The sequence below is a fragment of the Berghia stephanieae genome, chromosome 6 (genome assembly GCF_034508935.2).
Source record: "Berghia stephanieae isolate SIO BIC M18660-M18661 chromosome 6, UCSD_Bste_1.3, whole genome shotgun sequence".
In the NCBI taxonomy this organism is placed as follows: Eukaryota; Metazoa; Mollusca; class Gastropoda; order Nudibranchia; family Aeolidiidae; genus Berghia; species Berghia stephanieae.
In genome coordinates this window covers 46,460,650-46,478,648 of record NC_088365.1, presented here as the reverse complement: position 1 = coordinate 46,478,648, position 17,999 = coordinate 46,460,650, and the positions used below count along the sequence as shown (strand labels likewise).

The window sequence follows — 17,999 nt, the reverse complement described above, 5'->3', positions numbered from 1 at the left end:
GAGAGAGAGAGAGAGAGAGAGAGAGTAATATCGTGTTTCCATGTAACCACACCATAGCCACCCCGACACACAATCCATCAACACATTTAATTTATCGTCAATCTTAGAACCAGTCTACAGTCTACAACCTATCTACAAGGCCTTTAGCTATTCGGGGGGGGGGGGGGGGGGGGGGGGCATGTTTCTCCTATATGAGATTGCCGGGATAGAGAACTGGGGTGTGGGGGGGGGGGGGGGGGTTGAGGTCTTACTCTAAATAAATACATTCTTTAAAAATTTGGCCAGAACACTCGTCCTTCAAATTATATCGATCGATTTAAATGACCCTCGTCTAATCAAAAACGATTATCAAATCTGGAACTTCAAGCTTAAAGTCTCAGGTGTAAGAATTTTTGACAAGATGAAAGTCGTTTTAATTAATTATGTGGCTATGTAGTCTAGTGGTATGTCACTCGCTTTCGGGAGTCCTTGGAAAAAGGCTCTTTACTCACATTCTCCACCAAAAAAATGTAATATCGCCTAACAATCGTCATGCCCCGTCCTAAATATTGAATATGTTACTGTTGGCGAGGAAACCCTTGTAAAGCACTTTGAGCATGTTTAGTGGATATTGCGCTAAATAAAAGCTCATTTATTTATTTATTTTTTTATTAGTATGATAATTGATCGAAAGAGGAAGGTTGGGAGATCCAAAAAAAACATGGAGAAGGTCTTGTGAGAAAGAAGTGAAGTTGACTGGAATGTCCTGGGGAGAGATGAAGAAGAAAACAAAGAACAGAATACTGTGGAGATTTACTTACTGTTGAAGCCCTATGGTTCACAAGGAATGTAAAGGATTAAATGAATGAATTGATGGAGGAGTATTCTGGTCCAAATTTTTCAAATATGTTTTTTTTTTCAGAATACGACAGTCTACAACGTATTTACTAAATGACTTTTCCGCCCACTAGAAGAACTCAAAATGATGAGTAGCTTCATCTCCGAAAATGGACTCCGGATATAACGGCTCACGAGAAGAAGAAGAAGAAGAAGAAGAAGAAGAAGAAGAAGAAGAAGAAGAAGAAGAAGAAGAAGAAGAAGAAGAAGAAGAAGAAGAAGAAGAAGAAGAAGAAGAAGAGTCTACAGACCAAACTTTTTCGTCCATACCATCCCCCCCCCCCCCCCCCCCCCCACCTCCCGGCAGCCCCCTATAACACATTTCTGTCTAGTCAAAAATAAGTATAGCTCTTTTCCCATGTTCCCTCTTGCGTACATTCGGTTTATTGATTTCTTTCACCGCCCGCTTAATCAAATCGTAAATTTATTTCGGGGCTTCAACTTTTAAAATCTCCAACTCGGGTCGTAGATCTTCATCTCACCACTTAAACTTAAAACCAGATTCATCGGACCTGAATTGCTTGGGTCAATGTTCACATATTAGAAGGTCTGATAGCCGTAATGATGGGCCTGGTTTAACATTATTGCAATGTACAACATTTTACGTCGGTTTGAGAGTATTTCCATTACAATGGGTCCGTAAAATTGTGGGTTATCAGACCTGCAAATAAGTATACGTCGGGTGGATCCTCCCGTCTCCACTTAAAGCAAATAAAGGGGAGAAAAACAAAACAACAAAAGCAAAAACAACAACTTTTAATCTTTCTTGTCAGGTCAATGGCCTTGCAGAATGAGATTATTATCGAATAGACGAGAGAATTCTTAGTTTTAATAGAGCAAGTCGTTGCCTTAATATTATTAGACCATAATATAGACATATCTTTGCTGCAATCCGTGCACGTTTAATGCATCATCCGATCAACTTTAACCCGCTAAATGCCGTACTCTGGAAAAACGTGTATTTCAAAATTTGGCCAGAAAACTCGTCCTTCAAACACTGATCGATTTAAATGACGCTCATCTTTGGAACAACAAAAAAAACTCAAAACCTGGGACTTCCTCGAAGTCTTTCTTTAAGTCCCATGTTTGAGAGCTTTTATTTGCCGAAATGAGGGTTATTTAAATCGTTCGATATTTGAAGGACGAGTTTTCTGGCCAAGTTTTTAAATACAAGTTTTTTCAAGAGTACGGCAATGAACTGGTTAATAATGCCTTATCCGATTTGATACTCGTGGCAGCGTGGCGGCTTACCGTTATAGTCTTTGCTTCGTATCCAAAAGGTACCGATTCGACAACCTGCCTCGTTGAGCAAGTCACCTCGCCCTAGCTCACTTTGCACTGACGCCTGGGTTATTCCAGTCTTCCCTTGGAATAGACCCTAAAGACAAATTTCCCCTTGGGGGTGAATAACATGAATTTATTTTATTATTTATTTATTATTTATTTATAGTCCAAGTAAACGTTCCAATCTGTATGAAAATTATTTTGATTATTTGCGACACAGCGCGAGCAAAAATGACAGAAATAAGAATTTTTTAAAAGTCTAGATTTAGTAAAAGCACAAGAAAATAAGAAAGATAAAGGGGAATTGGTTCAAACAATTAACAAATGTAGATTCCAAGAGCACACTATCAGTGTGTCCTTAGTTTGAAATCACGTACCTATAAGTCTCATCCAAACACGAGGACAGGATACCACCAAGAGGAAAAGACTCAAATGCTTACAAACAAGATATTCAAAACAAAAGAATTATTACAGTAAATAATCATAACAGAGAGACGATTTACACGGAAGAAAACTAATACCATACATTTGACTGTTTCCCCCTCAGCGAATGACTCCGGTCGGGGTCAGGATAAACCAAGTAATCTCATCCCAAGACAAAGATAGAAAGCTACTCGGAAAACATAATATGTAGGGGGAAAGAAGACACAGCAAGTGACCTCCTGTTGGGAGGTCATAAAACCCCAACAAGAAAGTGCATTTTGTGTACAAAAAATTAGGTAGTCCTCCATAGCCATTAGGCCCATGGGAGCCGGAGTTTATCCCAGTTTCTATAGCATGACACGGAAAATACCAATTGCTTGCCACCCTTTGGATACGACGCTAGTCTTTCGGTAAGTACTTTCCGCCAGATCTAACAAGACTCAGCTAAATCACTACTAGGTTGACAGGGGCGGCGGGGGGGGGGGGTGTTGAAAACAAATCTCGACTTCACCCGGGATCGATCTCGATCTTTTTACTTGCGAAGCGAGTGTTCTATCAACTGAGCTATAGGAACCCCCACCCCAAACATAAAAATTAAGCCAGTAACGTTTTAGTTATTTGTCTTATTGAATAAAATCGATCGCTTTGGCTATTTCTTCTTTCAAATAGTTCTGCAGAACCCATGATTTAAAAAAAATACTTGCAGAAAGAAAAACAGCAAGTTTTTATAATGCAACGGTATGGAATGCAGACAACAAGGCCATATCGTAAAGAGGCCACAGGGGTCAAGTGCAGCAGCAGTTAACGTGAGAAAAAACGGGAACCACTGTGTTGGGACTCTTTAAGAAGTGTCTTTTAACCAATCAACTATGGAACCCTGATAAAACACGTATTTAAAAATTTGACCAGAAAACTCGTCCTTCAAATATCGATCGATTTAAATCTCTCATCTTGGCAAAAAGCTCTTAAAACAGGGACTTGACGGAAAGACCTCGCGAAGTCTCGGGTTTGAGATTTTTTAAGCTAAGATGAGGGTCATTTAAATCGAGTTTTCTGGCCAAATTTTTAAAGTACGTGCGTTTCCAGAGTACGACAGTTAAAGTGCATTCAAATCATTTCTTATCATTATCAACAACCGGGAAATTAAGACAGGTAAGAGCAAAAAAATAAGGGTCTAAAGTGGTGTTATTCATTTGGAGTTTGCAAGTCATTATTGCGACCGTCAACGTTCGAGCACGTTCGACTCTTGCGATGAGTTAGACCTGTAAATGAGCTCTATAAAAATTGACTGAGACTGAAACTGAACCTCACTGAAACTCTTCGTATCGTATCAGAAAAATCCAAAGAAACCAGATGAATAGTAAACAGCAAGCTCACTTGTGCAAAACAATATGGCAGAAATCTAATTTACGTGGGAATTAATTAGGCTACTTACAATTGTTTCTTATAATTAGATACCCACATCCGTGAAGAAACGGTCAACTAGTTTGTTTACAACGTGAGGCAATCGAGATGTGCTTGTAGCAATCATATAACTTTCGATTTGACGGTGTCTTCATTGCGCACTTCCGGCTTTCGCATTAGCATTAAACTTTTTCATACTTTTAGGTTATACCAAGTAAATGTGGTCAATTTTGGCTTAGACGAAACAATGAAATTTATCACTCGGCGGCTCAGTTAAAATTGGCTACCATTGGGATCACGACAGGTTTGGAAATTGAAAAGATAACTTCACGAAGCCTGTGTGAGAATACACTGGGGTGTGTTCAGACACGGCAATTCTAAGAAGCGTCGCTTAGCCTTGGCAATATATCCATCGTAAATATAAACGGCCCTTGAGCTATGCGTAGCTCTGTGGAACATTCCTAATTACTTTATGGTCATTCGACTACGATTCATGAATTCTTTCTTTCTTCTTTATTTGAATTTGACGAATTGGCTGATTTCAGTTAATTGACTGAGAATTTACAGGTACAGACCAGTACATATGTACACGTCGGCTTCGAACAATGGATTTGTCAGATAAACTGTAGCCTTGGGTCAAACGTTGTCAAGTGCTTGGCATGGAATAGGAGCAGACAAAAATGACAGCCATCGCATTTTGAAATTTTATTCTAAACCAATCCTCTCTCTCTCTCTCTCTCTCTCTCTCTCTCTCTCTCTCTCTCTCTCTCTCTCTCTCTCTCTCTCTCTCTCTCTCTCTAGATCTCTCTCTCTCTATCTATCTATCTATCTATCTATCTATCTATCTATCTATCTCTATCTCTATCTCTATCTCTATCTCTCTCTATCTATCTATCTATCTATCTATCTATCTATCTATCTATCTATCTATCTACCCCCGATTGCTATAGAATTCTAAAAGAAATATCAAATTCAAACAAAATTGATAAATCAAAGACTATAACATTTCATGTGGTACCTTTAGTAATCAACGCGATGACATCCCGTGATAGAACAATCCAATTAAGAAATTAAGGAGAGGCACTGGTGTAAGATAAAGATCTGAACAAGTGTGTATGTTAAAGATGCCAGACAAAGCAAGAAAGAAAAATACAAGAAGAAAAAATCCCAAAATAATCAGTCGACCTCGACTGGGGAACGAATCTCAGACTAATCCAACGTTTTTAGTGTTGGGTCAAATTGTCATTCAAGCAAGCAGAGGGAGAAAGATACAAATTATGGTGAATAGAAGTACTAGACCTCTAAATGAGCTCTATAAAAATTGACTGAGACTGAAACTGAACCTCACTGAAACTCTTCGTATCGAGATGAATAGTAAACAGCAAGCTCACTTGAGCAAAACAATGGCAGAAAACTAAGTTACGGGAGAATGAAAGAAACGGTCAACCAGTTTGTTTACAACGTGAGGCAATCGAGATGTGCATTGTAGCAATCATATAACTTTCGATTTGAAGGTGTCTTCATAACGCACTTCCGGCTTCCGCATTAAATTTTTTTCATACTTTTAGGTTCCACCAAGTAAATGTGGTCAATTTTGGCTTAGACGAAACAGTGAAATTTATCGCTCGGCGGCTCAGTTAAAATTAGCTACCATTGGGATCACGACAGGTTTGGAAATTGAAAAGATAATTTCACGAAGCCTGTGTGAAAATACACTGGGATGTGTTCAGACACGGCATTTCTAAGAAGCGTCGCTTAGCCTTGGCAATATATCCATCGTAAATATAAACGGCCCTTGAGCTATGCGTAGCTCTGTGGAACATTCCTAATTACTTCACGGTCATTCGACTACGATTCATGAATTCTTTCTTTCTTCATTTCTTTCTTTCCTTTTAAAAAATATTTGAATTTAAGGAATTGACTGATTTCAGTTAATTGACTGAGAATTTACAGGTCTAAAGTACGAATACCATACCACTTAGTTACAAAATATCTAATAATATCTGCTCGCAAGCTCGTTGTGTTATTGGGCACGATAAAAATAAATCGTTTAATATATTGATACAAAGAGATGAAAGAATCGTAAATTATTTTTAGTCTCCATTTTCTCACCAAAATCCTAGTCGATGTAATGAGCGGAAGCAAGTCAGTCTTTTTTTATTCACGGCCAATAAATCATTGCTGGACGGCGTCCCCGTTCCATCGATCAATCGTGTATGTAGCCTGTACGTTTGCACAAACACAGAGATGCGAATGCAATCGAATACCCGAACGCTTTCGTAGAGCTGCTGGCAGAGGAGAGCGTCCGTCCGTCCGTCCGTACCAACGAGTCGCTAACACTACACTCTACTTATCATGATATAATTTGTGTGTATCAGACTGTTACGTCACAAAATTCCAGACAGGAATAACACAGGCGGGTTTGTTTTTGTTTTTTTTTGTTTTTGTTTTTTTTTCTCTGTGTTTTTTTTTTATTATTATTTTTATTATTATCGTTGTCTGAAACTGAGAACCGCATGTAGCTTATTTGCCCTCATTTCAATGAATGTGCCCTTCAGACAGTCACGCCAGATGCCCTCTATGCATGGGTGTGTTTGTTCGTTTGTTTGTGTGTGTGATACGGTTTCTATTTATATAGCAGACCTGTATTTTATTTCAAAAAGCTTTATATGCAAATTTTGTGGAAAATAAAATTTTAAATTATAATACATCTGTGTATGAGTGTGTTTGTGTGTGTGTGTGTGTGTGTGTTTGTGTGTGTGTGTGTGTTTGTGTGTGTGTGTGTTTGTGTGTGTGTGTGTGTTTGTGTGTGTGTGTGTTTGTGTGTGTGTGTGTTTGTGTGTGTGTGTGTGAATGTATGTGTCTGTGTGTGTTCGTGCGTGATACAGCTTCTATTTATATAGCAGCCCTGTAGTTTAGTTTTTAAAAAGGCGTATATGCAAATTTTGTCGAAAATAATTTTTGAAATTATAATAGCTTTCTTCCTTATGTGTGTATGAGTGTGTTTGTGTGTATGTGTGTTTATGTATGATACAATTCTATTTATAGAGCAGTCCTGTATTTTTTTATTCAAAAAGGAGGATATGCAAATTATGTAGGATACATCGGGAAATCCAGGTTTGAGAGTTTTTGCCAAGACGAAAGTCATTTTATATCGATCGATTTTTTTTTCTGGTCAAATTTTTTCACATGGGATATTTTCCAGAGTACGGCAGAGAAGTTGAAAGGAAGGGGGGGGGGAGATAGAGAGAGAGAGAGAGAGAGAGAGAGAGAGAGAGAGAGAGAGAGAGAGAGAGAGAGAAAGAGAGCAACAATGAGATGGAAGTAATGAGATCAAAACTATAAAAAAATAAGGTAGGGAACCGGGGGGGGGGGAGGTCATATTGAAGAATACTAGACGGCGATAATGTTATTATTGGCCACCTTACCTATCCTATTAATATTAAGATATATTTTTAAAAATAAATTATCGATTGGGGGGGGGGGGGGGGGCAGAAAGAAAGAAAGAAATAAAGAGTAAGAGAGGTAGAGAGAGAGAGACAGAGAGAAAGTGGGGGAACGGGAGAGGAAGGATGCGTTTCAAAGTTATTTTTAAAATAAAGGAATGAGATTTTTTTTTTAAATAATTAAATATTATTCTAAATTGAAACCAAAACAGAGTAAACATAGCTTGGAAATTCTCCCTGGATGAAGTGGAAGACTTGTAGTCAAGTTGGCAATGAATATCAATGAATCTAGCGTGGCCTTTGTAATGTAATCCCCCTTTGGAGATAAAGGCCAAATGCTAAGTATCTGTAACACGTTTTGTCGTTTTAGATTCCAATTACGATAGATGGAACGAAGATAACGTCCCCCAGATCTTTGTTATTGTTTTTTGCCAACCACGTTTATGTGTAATTCTCACCAAACAGCATCAACCAGACTATGCTATAGATAGAACGATGATGACGTTACTCAGGTCTTTGTTATTGTTTTTTGCCAACCACGTTTATGAGTAATTCTCAATAAAAATGTATCAACCAGACTAGGCTATAAACCTTCAAGGTTATACATAATAGTTTTGTGTGTTGGTCCGTTATACTTCCGGGTGGCAATGTCGTAAGTTTCTTAGCCAAGCGCACAGCATCTATAGCACAGCAGATTGGTGACATATGTATTTTACTTTGGCAATGAATAAGAATGTGAAATTAATTTAAAGTAAGCTTCAATCTAATATACGAAAACATAAAATGGACTTTCGGGTTTCCCCTTTATCAACAAAACAAGATGAATGAAACACTACAGACGAATTGGATAATGTGGTAGTGGCGTTGTTAAGACGAAGAAACAAAAACAACCAGACGAATGAGATAATGTGGTAGTGGCGTTGTTAAGATGAATTAACAAAAACAACCAGAAGAATGGGATAATGTGGTAGTGGCGTTGTCAAGATGAATTAACAAAAACAACCAGAAGAATGGGATAATGTGGTAGTGGCGTTGTTAAGATGAATTAACAAAAACAACCAGACGAATGATATAATGTGGCAGTGGCGTTGTTAAGATGAATTAACAAAAACAACCAGAAGAATGGGATAATGTGGTAGTGGCGTTGTTAAGATGAATAACCAAAAACAACCAGACGGATGATATAATGTGGTAGTGGCGTTGTTAAGATGAATTAACAAAAACAACCAGAAGAATTGGATAATGTGGTAGTGGCGTTGTTAAGATGAATAACCAAAAACAACCAGACGAATGATAAAATGTGGTAGTGGCGTTGTTAAGATGAATAAACAAAAACAACCAGACGAATGGGATAATGTGATAGTGGCGTTGTTAAGATGAATTAACAAAAACAACCAGAAGAATGGGATACTGTGGTAGTGGCGTTGTTAAGATGAATAAACAAAAACAACCAGACGAATGGGATAATGTGATAGTGGCGTTGTTAAGATGAATTAACAAAAACAACCAGAAGAATGGGATACTGTGGTAGTGGCGTTGTTAAGATGAATAAACAAAAACAACCAGACGAATGGGATAATGTGATAGTGGCGTTGTTAAGATGAATTAACAAAAACAACCAGAAGAATGGGATACTGTGGTAGTGGCGTTGTTAAGATGAATAAACAAAAAACCATGTTTTCTGGCCAAATTTATAAATACGTGTTTCTTCCATAGTTAACTGGCTAGAATGAAACATTTAGCGTAACGACACGAACAAACAAAATAACAAACAAACCTCTCCAGGAACAACCGATTTGTTACACGTCCATTTTTATCGTTACTTTGAACATGAAAACGAACCATTAATTTATCCTTATGACACATCGTGCTCGTCTGATCAAAGCAATTACAATTTACAATGAGATATAAGATATCTTTTCTAGATTAATATGCCAGGATTATTATCCTTAATGTCTGTCATTTACCTATAGATAGAATGAATTTGACGTCACTCGGGTATTTGTTATTGCTTTTTGCCATCCGCGTTTATGAGTAATTCTCACTGAACTGTATTAAGCAGACTATAAACGTTCAAGATTGGGATGGGTTTTTTTTTTGGGGTTTTTTTTCTTTGTTTTTTTTTTCTTTCTTTCTTTCTTTGTCTGGCACCTTTCATACACACGTATTCAGTTCTCTAACAAATGCAGTGAATAATATATATGTACGTGTTATCAATTTTTACCACCCCAACCCCTAACCATCTTGTAAAATCAAACACTCATCCATTGGGAGTGGGGGGGGGGGGAGAGATACCATAGCAAATACCAAGCGATTGATATAATATAAATATATTCACTTGACCTTTCCGATCGGAAGTGACCTTTAGGATTCTATCATAATAATACGATTCAATAGTCTGATGTCACGCCGCCCGGCAACGGCGGCCATCTTGGTTCTAAACAATGAAAATCATTACTTTTTATTTTTCATGCTGGCTAGAACTTTTCATATGCCTTGTGATCAGAATGTGTAAAAGTCAAAACATGATCAAATTTATGTGGGGTTTTTTTCCTCTGGATACGCTTTTATGCTCGCCGGATAAATATTCCATACGGCGTCCGCCATTGTTCCGATAGTTTAGAGCCACTGTTACTAAGTTACCATGCGTCATTAGAAAGGAAGTGACGCTACGACTGTTGAAGAGTATTTGTATGGCAGTGTTCTTTCGTTCAATATAAATAGAAACAAAACGGGGGATATTAGTCACTTACCCAAGAGATTGCTCACCAATCAAAACATGAAATTTCTGATACACCTTCGATCGTGTTCGGACAAGCATGGTTGGTTGTTTGTTAACAATAACATGAATCAAATCGACCTCTCTCTAATTATTTTATACCGCCAGATAGGTGACTAGTTATCACACGATTTTCTCGATCATTATATTATTATAAACTTTTAAGTAGATATATATAGTATGCACTTGGCAAAGGAGTTCACAACATTGCCACCCGGAAGTATAACGGATCAACACACAAAAATCTGTGTAACCATGAACTTTTATAGTCAGGTTAATACAGTTTAGTGAGAATTACTCATAAACGCGGATGGCAAAAAAACAATAACAAAGACCCGAGTGACGTCAACTTCATACTATCTATATATAGATAGTATGCGCTTGGCTAAGAAGCTCATAACATTACCATCCGGAAGTATAACGGACCAACTCACAAAACTTTGTGCAGCCATGAACGTTTATAGTCAGGTTAATACAGTTCAGTGAGCATTACTCATAAACGCGGATGGCAAAAAACAATAACAAAGACCCGAGTGACGTCATCTTCGAACTATCTATAAACATGTTTTTCTTTTTTGGCTCTATTTAACAAGGGGTAGAACAGCGGGTATTTTACTTAGACACACAGCATCTGTGTAGTTGATGTTTACCAATCACTGCCATTGTTTACATTTTGACGGCTGTTCGAGAGGCGCGGTTATCTAGGTATCAATGCCATCATAGTTATTCTCTCCCAAGTTGAAAAAAAAACAACTTTTTTTTCGGTTGGGAGAGTCAGTCTGATTAAAGTGTGCGGCTATGTGGTCTTGTGATCTGGCACTCTTCCGACGTGCACTTATTTGCAGGTCTGATAACCCAAGTCCTTATGGATCACTGTTGTAATGGAAATCTTTAAAAAATGACGCAAAATGTTGTCCATTACAACAATGTTAAACTAGGCCCATAAGTGAGTGCGGATGCCAGACCTGTATATATGTACACGTCGCATTCTTTGGATCGGAAAGTCCTGGGGTTCGATTCCGGCTCCAAGCTTCGCATAGATGAGTCAATGGAAAAGGCTCTTTAATCACATTCTCTCACCATACTCAGGTGTCTCTGTCGGGGGGAAAATTGTAATATCGCGTAACAAGCGTCATGTATCGTCCTACACATTAACTGTTGCTGTTGGCTATGGATCCTATGTAAAGCGTTTTGAGCAGGCTTTAGTGGATGTTGCTCTAAATAAATGCTTAATTATGGTTTATTTTTTTTATTTATGCGTCAAATAAGGGGAAGGGGCGGGGAATTCATTGTATCTAATTCCAATGCCGCTATAAAATGTTCTTTGTAAAAGGCTTTGGTTTCCAAGATTGCTTGCGTAAAGAAATGCATAAAGACACGCATAAAGAAATGCATAAAGACATGCATAAAGACATGCATATAGAAAGGCATAAAGAAATGAACCAGTTGATTTTTGACCAGTAAAAACATGGAATTTGTCAACACACCTTCACACGCACTCGGACATAATTTTATGACAAACCTTCACACGTGCTCGGACAAAAATGGTTGTTTATAAACAATTACGTGAATGAAATCGACCTCTCTCTCTCTCTCTCTCTCTCTCTCTCTCTCTCTCTCTCTCTCTCTCTCTCTCTCTCTCTCTCTCTCTCTCTCTGTCACATTGTTATTGTTTTAATACCGCCATATAGATAGAATGAAGATGACGTCACTCAAGCCTTTGTTATTGTATTTTGTCATCCGCGTTTGTGAGTACTTCTCACTAAACTGTATCAACCACACTATAAAAGTTCATGGTTACACACAGTTTTGTGTGTTGGTCCGTTATACTTCCGGATGGCAATGTTATGAGCTTCTTAGCCAAGCGCATAATATCTATATGGGTGACAAGTTATCACACGATTTTCTCGATCATATTATAAACGTGTAAGTTTACACATATGTTTCTGTGTTGGTTTTATTGATCAAGCGTAAAACAGTGGGTATTTTGCTAAGACACATTCTATCCATAGTAAATCCCGTGTAGTTTGCTATGTCCACCAATCACGGCCATTGTTACAGTATGGCGGCTGTCGGAAAGGTGTGGTTATCGAAGAGTTTATTGTCCTCGATTTAGCACAATGGGAGCGATCTATAGATAGTATGCATATGACGTCACTCAGGCCTTTGTTATTGTTTTTGCCATCCGCGTTTGTGAGTTGTTCTCACTAAACTGTATTAACCTGACTATAAACGTTCATGGTTACACAGAGTTTGTGTGTTGGTCCTTTATACTTCCGGATGGCAATGTTGTGAACTCCTTGGCCAAGCGCATTCTCTCTATATTCATGTTTTCGTCCAACCCAGTCATCAATCACATGATTTGTTGATTTCCAACGATTGGATATTTCTTAACAAATGTAAACATGCTGCTTTGTTTATGAAAGTTGTAAACATTCAAATGTGTCAAGCTGAACAAAATGACCAATCGTGATGTCAGATATTTCAAAAGTTGTGAATACGTTTGACTATGTAGGTCACTTTGAGCACATTTTACAATGTGATCAATGACCTCGAGCACATGGAAAGGGAATATAGATCATGCCCATGACTTTCTTCCCAAATGTAATTGAATCGTCATCAAATTAACCAGTTAACTGTTGTAATTTGGAAACACACGTACGTATTCAAAAATTTGGCCAGAAAACTCAACCTTCAATTATCGATAGATTTATATCAACCTCATCTTGGTAAAAACTCTCAAAACTGGGACTTCGGCGAAGTCTTTCTTGAAGTTCCAGGTTTGAGAATTTTTGCCAAGATGAGGGTACTTGGAGGACGAGTTTTCTGGTCAAATTCTTAAATACGTGTCTTCCCATAATTAAAGCATTTTGCTAGTAATAAATAGTAAAACAACACAATCTAAAATAGATAACACAACAAAGACAAAACACGTCAGGTATTGACTGCACTCCCGTACTCTGGAAAAACCTATATTTAAACATTTGGCCAGAAATCTCGTCCTTCAAATTTCGATTGATTTAAATGACTCTCATCTTGGCAAAATCTCTCAAACCCGGGACTTGCCGAAGTCCCAAGTTTCAGAGTTTTTGCTATGAAGAGAGTCATTTAAATCGATCGATATTTCAAGGACGAGTTTTCTGGCCAAATTTATAAATATGGGTTTTTCCAGAGTAAGGGAGTACAACAGCACACCCAGTTGCGTGTCATGATGTTCTTCATTCTTCGTCGGGCTTAAAATTAATAGGTTTTCAAAATTTCACTGATACCATTAATAACCACAAAAAAATACAACAATCGTAATACCACCAATACGTACAATAATAATAATAATAATAATAATATAATAATAATAATAATAATAATAATAATAATAATAATAATAATAATAATAATAATAATAATAATAATAATAATAGTAATAGGGAACAAACGTGTATAGTCAAAATAATGGTTCCAATCTCATTGGAAGTGTAAAACCACTATTCCGGAGGACTGAATACAAACATTTTATGATCGTTAGGTTTCAGAGCGATGGCATCTTATACCTAAATAAATATTGGTCGCCAACAAAGACAATCCGTCCTCGCTCTTTTACATCCCGTAATCCTAAGAATAGATCTGTAAATGAGCTCTATAAAAATTGACTGAAACTCTTCTACAAACTGAAGATTCAAGTTTGTTTGTTTTTTTAAATAAGGGCATCATTGGAGAGGAGAGTGATAAATACAATACATTAAAATAGTGGGTGTTATTACTTACTGGAAGTATGATTTGATGTAATAGGAATGCTAAATAAGCATGTCATTCATATAAGTAAAGATGACTTCTTAAAGAATCTGCCTATACATCCTATTACTAAAATAGTTATGCCAAGTTATGATTCAATATGTAACAATATGCATTATTTATACAATGTCCAGAGGATTGGCTACACACTTCCAAGAATTTTTGAACCGGAAAAGAGGAAGGTGTAATGTTACGCCTTCCTTCCATGTCCTCGAATAGCCTGTACTGTAATATGAATGAATGGGTTTTCCAAACGTTTTATTCAACGAACGGTGTCTGGTGTCTCACTTCATGGAATTGAAGGTTAACCCTCTCCTTGCCACGTGCAGCAAAATCGTCACATTTGTTACAATCAGCGACTATATGTGCGGCTATGTGGTCTAGTGGTATGGCACTCGCTTTCGGATCGGAAGGTCCTGAGTTCGAGCCTCGCTCGGCGTATAGTTGAGTCCTTGGAAAAGACTCTTTACTCATATTCTCTCACCGTACTCAGGTGTAAAATGACCGTTAACAAAGTTGTCTTTGTCCGAAAAATTGTAATATCGCCTAACAGGCGGCATGTCCCGTCTTACATGTTAAATGTTGCTGTCGACCAGGGACCCCATGTAAAGCGCGTTTAGCACATTTAGTGGATATTATGCTATATAAAAGCTCACTTTTTAAAAAAATTATATAGTACTATTAGTAGACGATGGTAACAACACATTTTTCTTATTCAAATTTATTTTGTACATCGTAAACTTTGAAGAATGATCTTTGTTTGATTAATAAGAACAGAGTTATTTTGTAGAGAGCTTCTTTGAGGTTTTTTAAATCGATTTTTCTGCTATGTTAGCCTGCCATTTGGGGAACATACTGAAAATGATCAGTAAGGAAAGAGTTCAATCACTCAACCCTAACACCGACTATATCCGTAGTATACTCGGGTTACTTTTACCCCATGCCTATTTATTACATTTTTATGAGACAAATTATAGGCGTAGCATCAAAGCTAATGTTTTTAGTTTGTGCATGTTAATGGTAGTTGAATAAAACTATCTATGTACATGCTCATTTTTAATACATTTTTTCCAATTTTGAAAAGTAGTAAAAATCTCTAGGATTGAGTGAGTTAAAGGACAAAGAATTGTTTTGTTTGTTAATATTTTTTTTCCTTAAGGGCTTCGTCAACCAAATGTTTATGTGATAAACAAAAAAATGCTTTAAAGTCCTGTAGAGTTTTTCACCGTTGGCCTCCGCTATTTGAAAGGTAGCGTGGCTCAGCAGTATGTTCTTTGCAACGTACCAGAAAAGGTACCGAGTTCAAATTATACTCCCCTGCACTGTGTGGCGTTGAGCAAGTCACCTTGCCCCTGCCTAGCTAACTTTGCGGCGCTGCACTGCGACTGACGTTTGGGTTATTCCAGTCCTTCCTTGGGATAAAAAAAAATTGAGCTTTATATAGCGCAATATCCACTAAACGTGCTCAAAGCGCTTTACAAGAGGTCTATGGTCAACAGCAACATTTAACATGTAGGACGGTACACGCCGCCTGTTATGCGATATTACAATTTTTCGGACAACGACACCGCTGTTAACGACCAGGTATTCATTTTACATCGGAGTATGGTGAGAGAATGTGAGTAAAGAGCCTTATCCAAGGACTCAACTATGCGCCCAGCGCGAGGCTCGAACCCAGACCTTCCGATCCGAAAGCGAGTGTCATACCACTAGACCACATAGCCGCACCCTAGAGACAAATTTCCCCTTGGGGATGATTAATGGGAATTTAATTTATTAATTATTTTGATTTGATGGGCTTCGTGCAGCGGGTGTGAACACGTCCTGACTTCCAAAAAGCAAAATTGTAAGAATCGTATATAACTCCAGCCCACCCATTGGAAAATCCTATTATTTCTTAATTAAGACGTAATCGTTGAATAATGTTTTGAATGATTTGAATAATAAGTCTATTCGTCGATTGCAGAATAATTTCGCTCATTTTTTTTATTTTTTTTGGTGAAAATGACAGTTGATTGACAATTAAAAAGAATCTTTTGCTGCGCACAAATATAAATCCAACGTTGTTCTCTTTTTAGTCAAGTTGTCATTCAAGCAGGTGGGGGGGAAAAAAACAAATTTTGGCTAATCGACGAGCATAAATCCCATGTTTTTGACATTAAATGCAATCTTAACAAATTGTTAGTTTGTCATGGCATGATGGGGAGTCTCTGGTCTGTCTTCCCACCCTAACCTGTATTCTTTGTCAACTGAAAACATCAGGAGTTGAGCTGCAGATGCATGTTCCTCCTATCATTGATTTTTATAGGGTTTAGTCAAGTAACCTTCTTTCTGTCTTTCCCAAAGTCTCTTCCATGATTGACGGTCGCCCATTCCCCCGCCACCTACTGTAAGTAAGTAAGTAAGTAAGTAAGTAAGTAAGTAAGTAAGTAAGTAAGTAAGTAAGTAAGTAAGTAAGCAAAGGTTGGTCACAAACTATGTTTTCTAATAATGACCATTTGATAGATTTATTATTCTATAGAAGGAATGAAGATGACATCACTCAGCTCTTGATTACTAATTTTTAGATAACTTGTTACTGATTAGTTCTCTATCCAAAGGATAGCTAGAAATGCTATCATTGTCAGTTTCACGCTATAGAAACCGGTATAAACTCCGGCTCCATGAGCTCGTAATGGCTCTGAAGGACTAACTACTTTATTGATGACCCAATTAACGGGGTTTAATCCTATATAAATAGGAGAGAAAAGGGGAGAGATCATTATATTATAAAAAAGTAACCCACCTGCCTCAAGGAATGGGGGGTTGGGCGTAGGATTAACAACATAGTTGAGTCCTTGGAAAAGACTCTTTATTTACCTCACATTTTCTCACCGCACTCAGGTGTAAAATGAGTACCTGGTCGTTAACAGCGTTGTCTTTGTCCGAAAAAAAATTGTATTATCGCCTAATAGTAACAGGCGTCGTGTCTCGTCCTACATGTTACGTGTTTCCGTTGGCCAGGGATCCTTGTAAAGTGCTTTGAGCACGATTAGTGGGATATTGCGCAATATATATTTTTTTAAAAGCTCAACTCAACTCAGCCTCATAAAAAACAAGATGTTACAGTAACTGAAACAGAAACAGAAACCGCGGCAGCTAGAGAAGCGGACCAGAAAACTGGCTTCATAAAAGGAAAGCAGGCCTGTCCTGGAATACAGCACAGCCACTGCAAGGCCAGCCGACGACCACAAGGAATGGAGGTGCCTCGAGGCCCGAAGAGGATTGAGGAAGTACTTTGTATTTTGTACTCCGCTTTCGGATCGTAAGGTCCTGGGTTCGAGCCTCGCTCTCGGCGCATAGTTGAGTCCTTGGAAAAGGCTCTTTACTCACTTTCTCTCACCGTACTCAGGTGTAAAATGAGTACCTGGCCGTTAACAGCGTTGTCTTCGTCCGAAAAATTGTAATATCGCCTAACAGGCGGCATGTCCCGTCCTATATGTTAAATGTTGCTGTTGACCAGGGACCCCCTGTAAAGCGTTTTGAGCACATTTAGTGGATATTGCGCTATATAAAGCTCAATTTTTTAAAAGCTCAACGGTCAGATTCTTATTTTACACCTGAGTACGGTGAGAGAATGTGAGTAAAGAGACTTTTCCAAGGACTCAACTATGGGCTGAGCAACGCTCGAACTCCGGACCTTCCGACCCGAAAGCGAGTGTCATACCACTAGACCACATAGCCGCACAAGCATTGTTTTTATTCTGAATATAGAGCGCCCTCTATAGATAGTTCGAAGATGACGTCACTCAGGCCTTTGTTATTGTTTTTGCCATCCGCGTTTGTGAGTTGTTCTCACTAAACTGTATTAACCAGACTATAAAAGTTCATGGTTACACAGAGTTTGTGTTTTGGTCCTTTATACTTCCGGATGGCAATGTTGTGAACTCATTGGCCAACCGCATTCTATCTATAAATCGAATAATCTATTTTTATACCTTACGACATGTCACAGCGTT

General features: G+C 38.0%; 1 protein-coding gene across 4 annotated transcripts in view; it reads right to left on the bottom strand.

The window, feature by feature from the left end:
* LOC144975134 (uncharacterized) overlaps positions 1 to 17,999 on the bottom strand; it is a 63,732-nt gene that overhangs the window by 39,610 nt on the left and 6,123 nt on the right. The gene's annotated exons all lie outside the window — the stretch shown is intronic.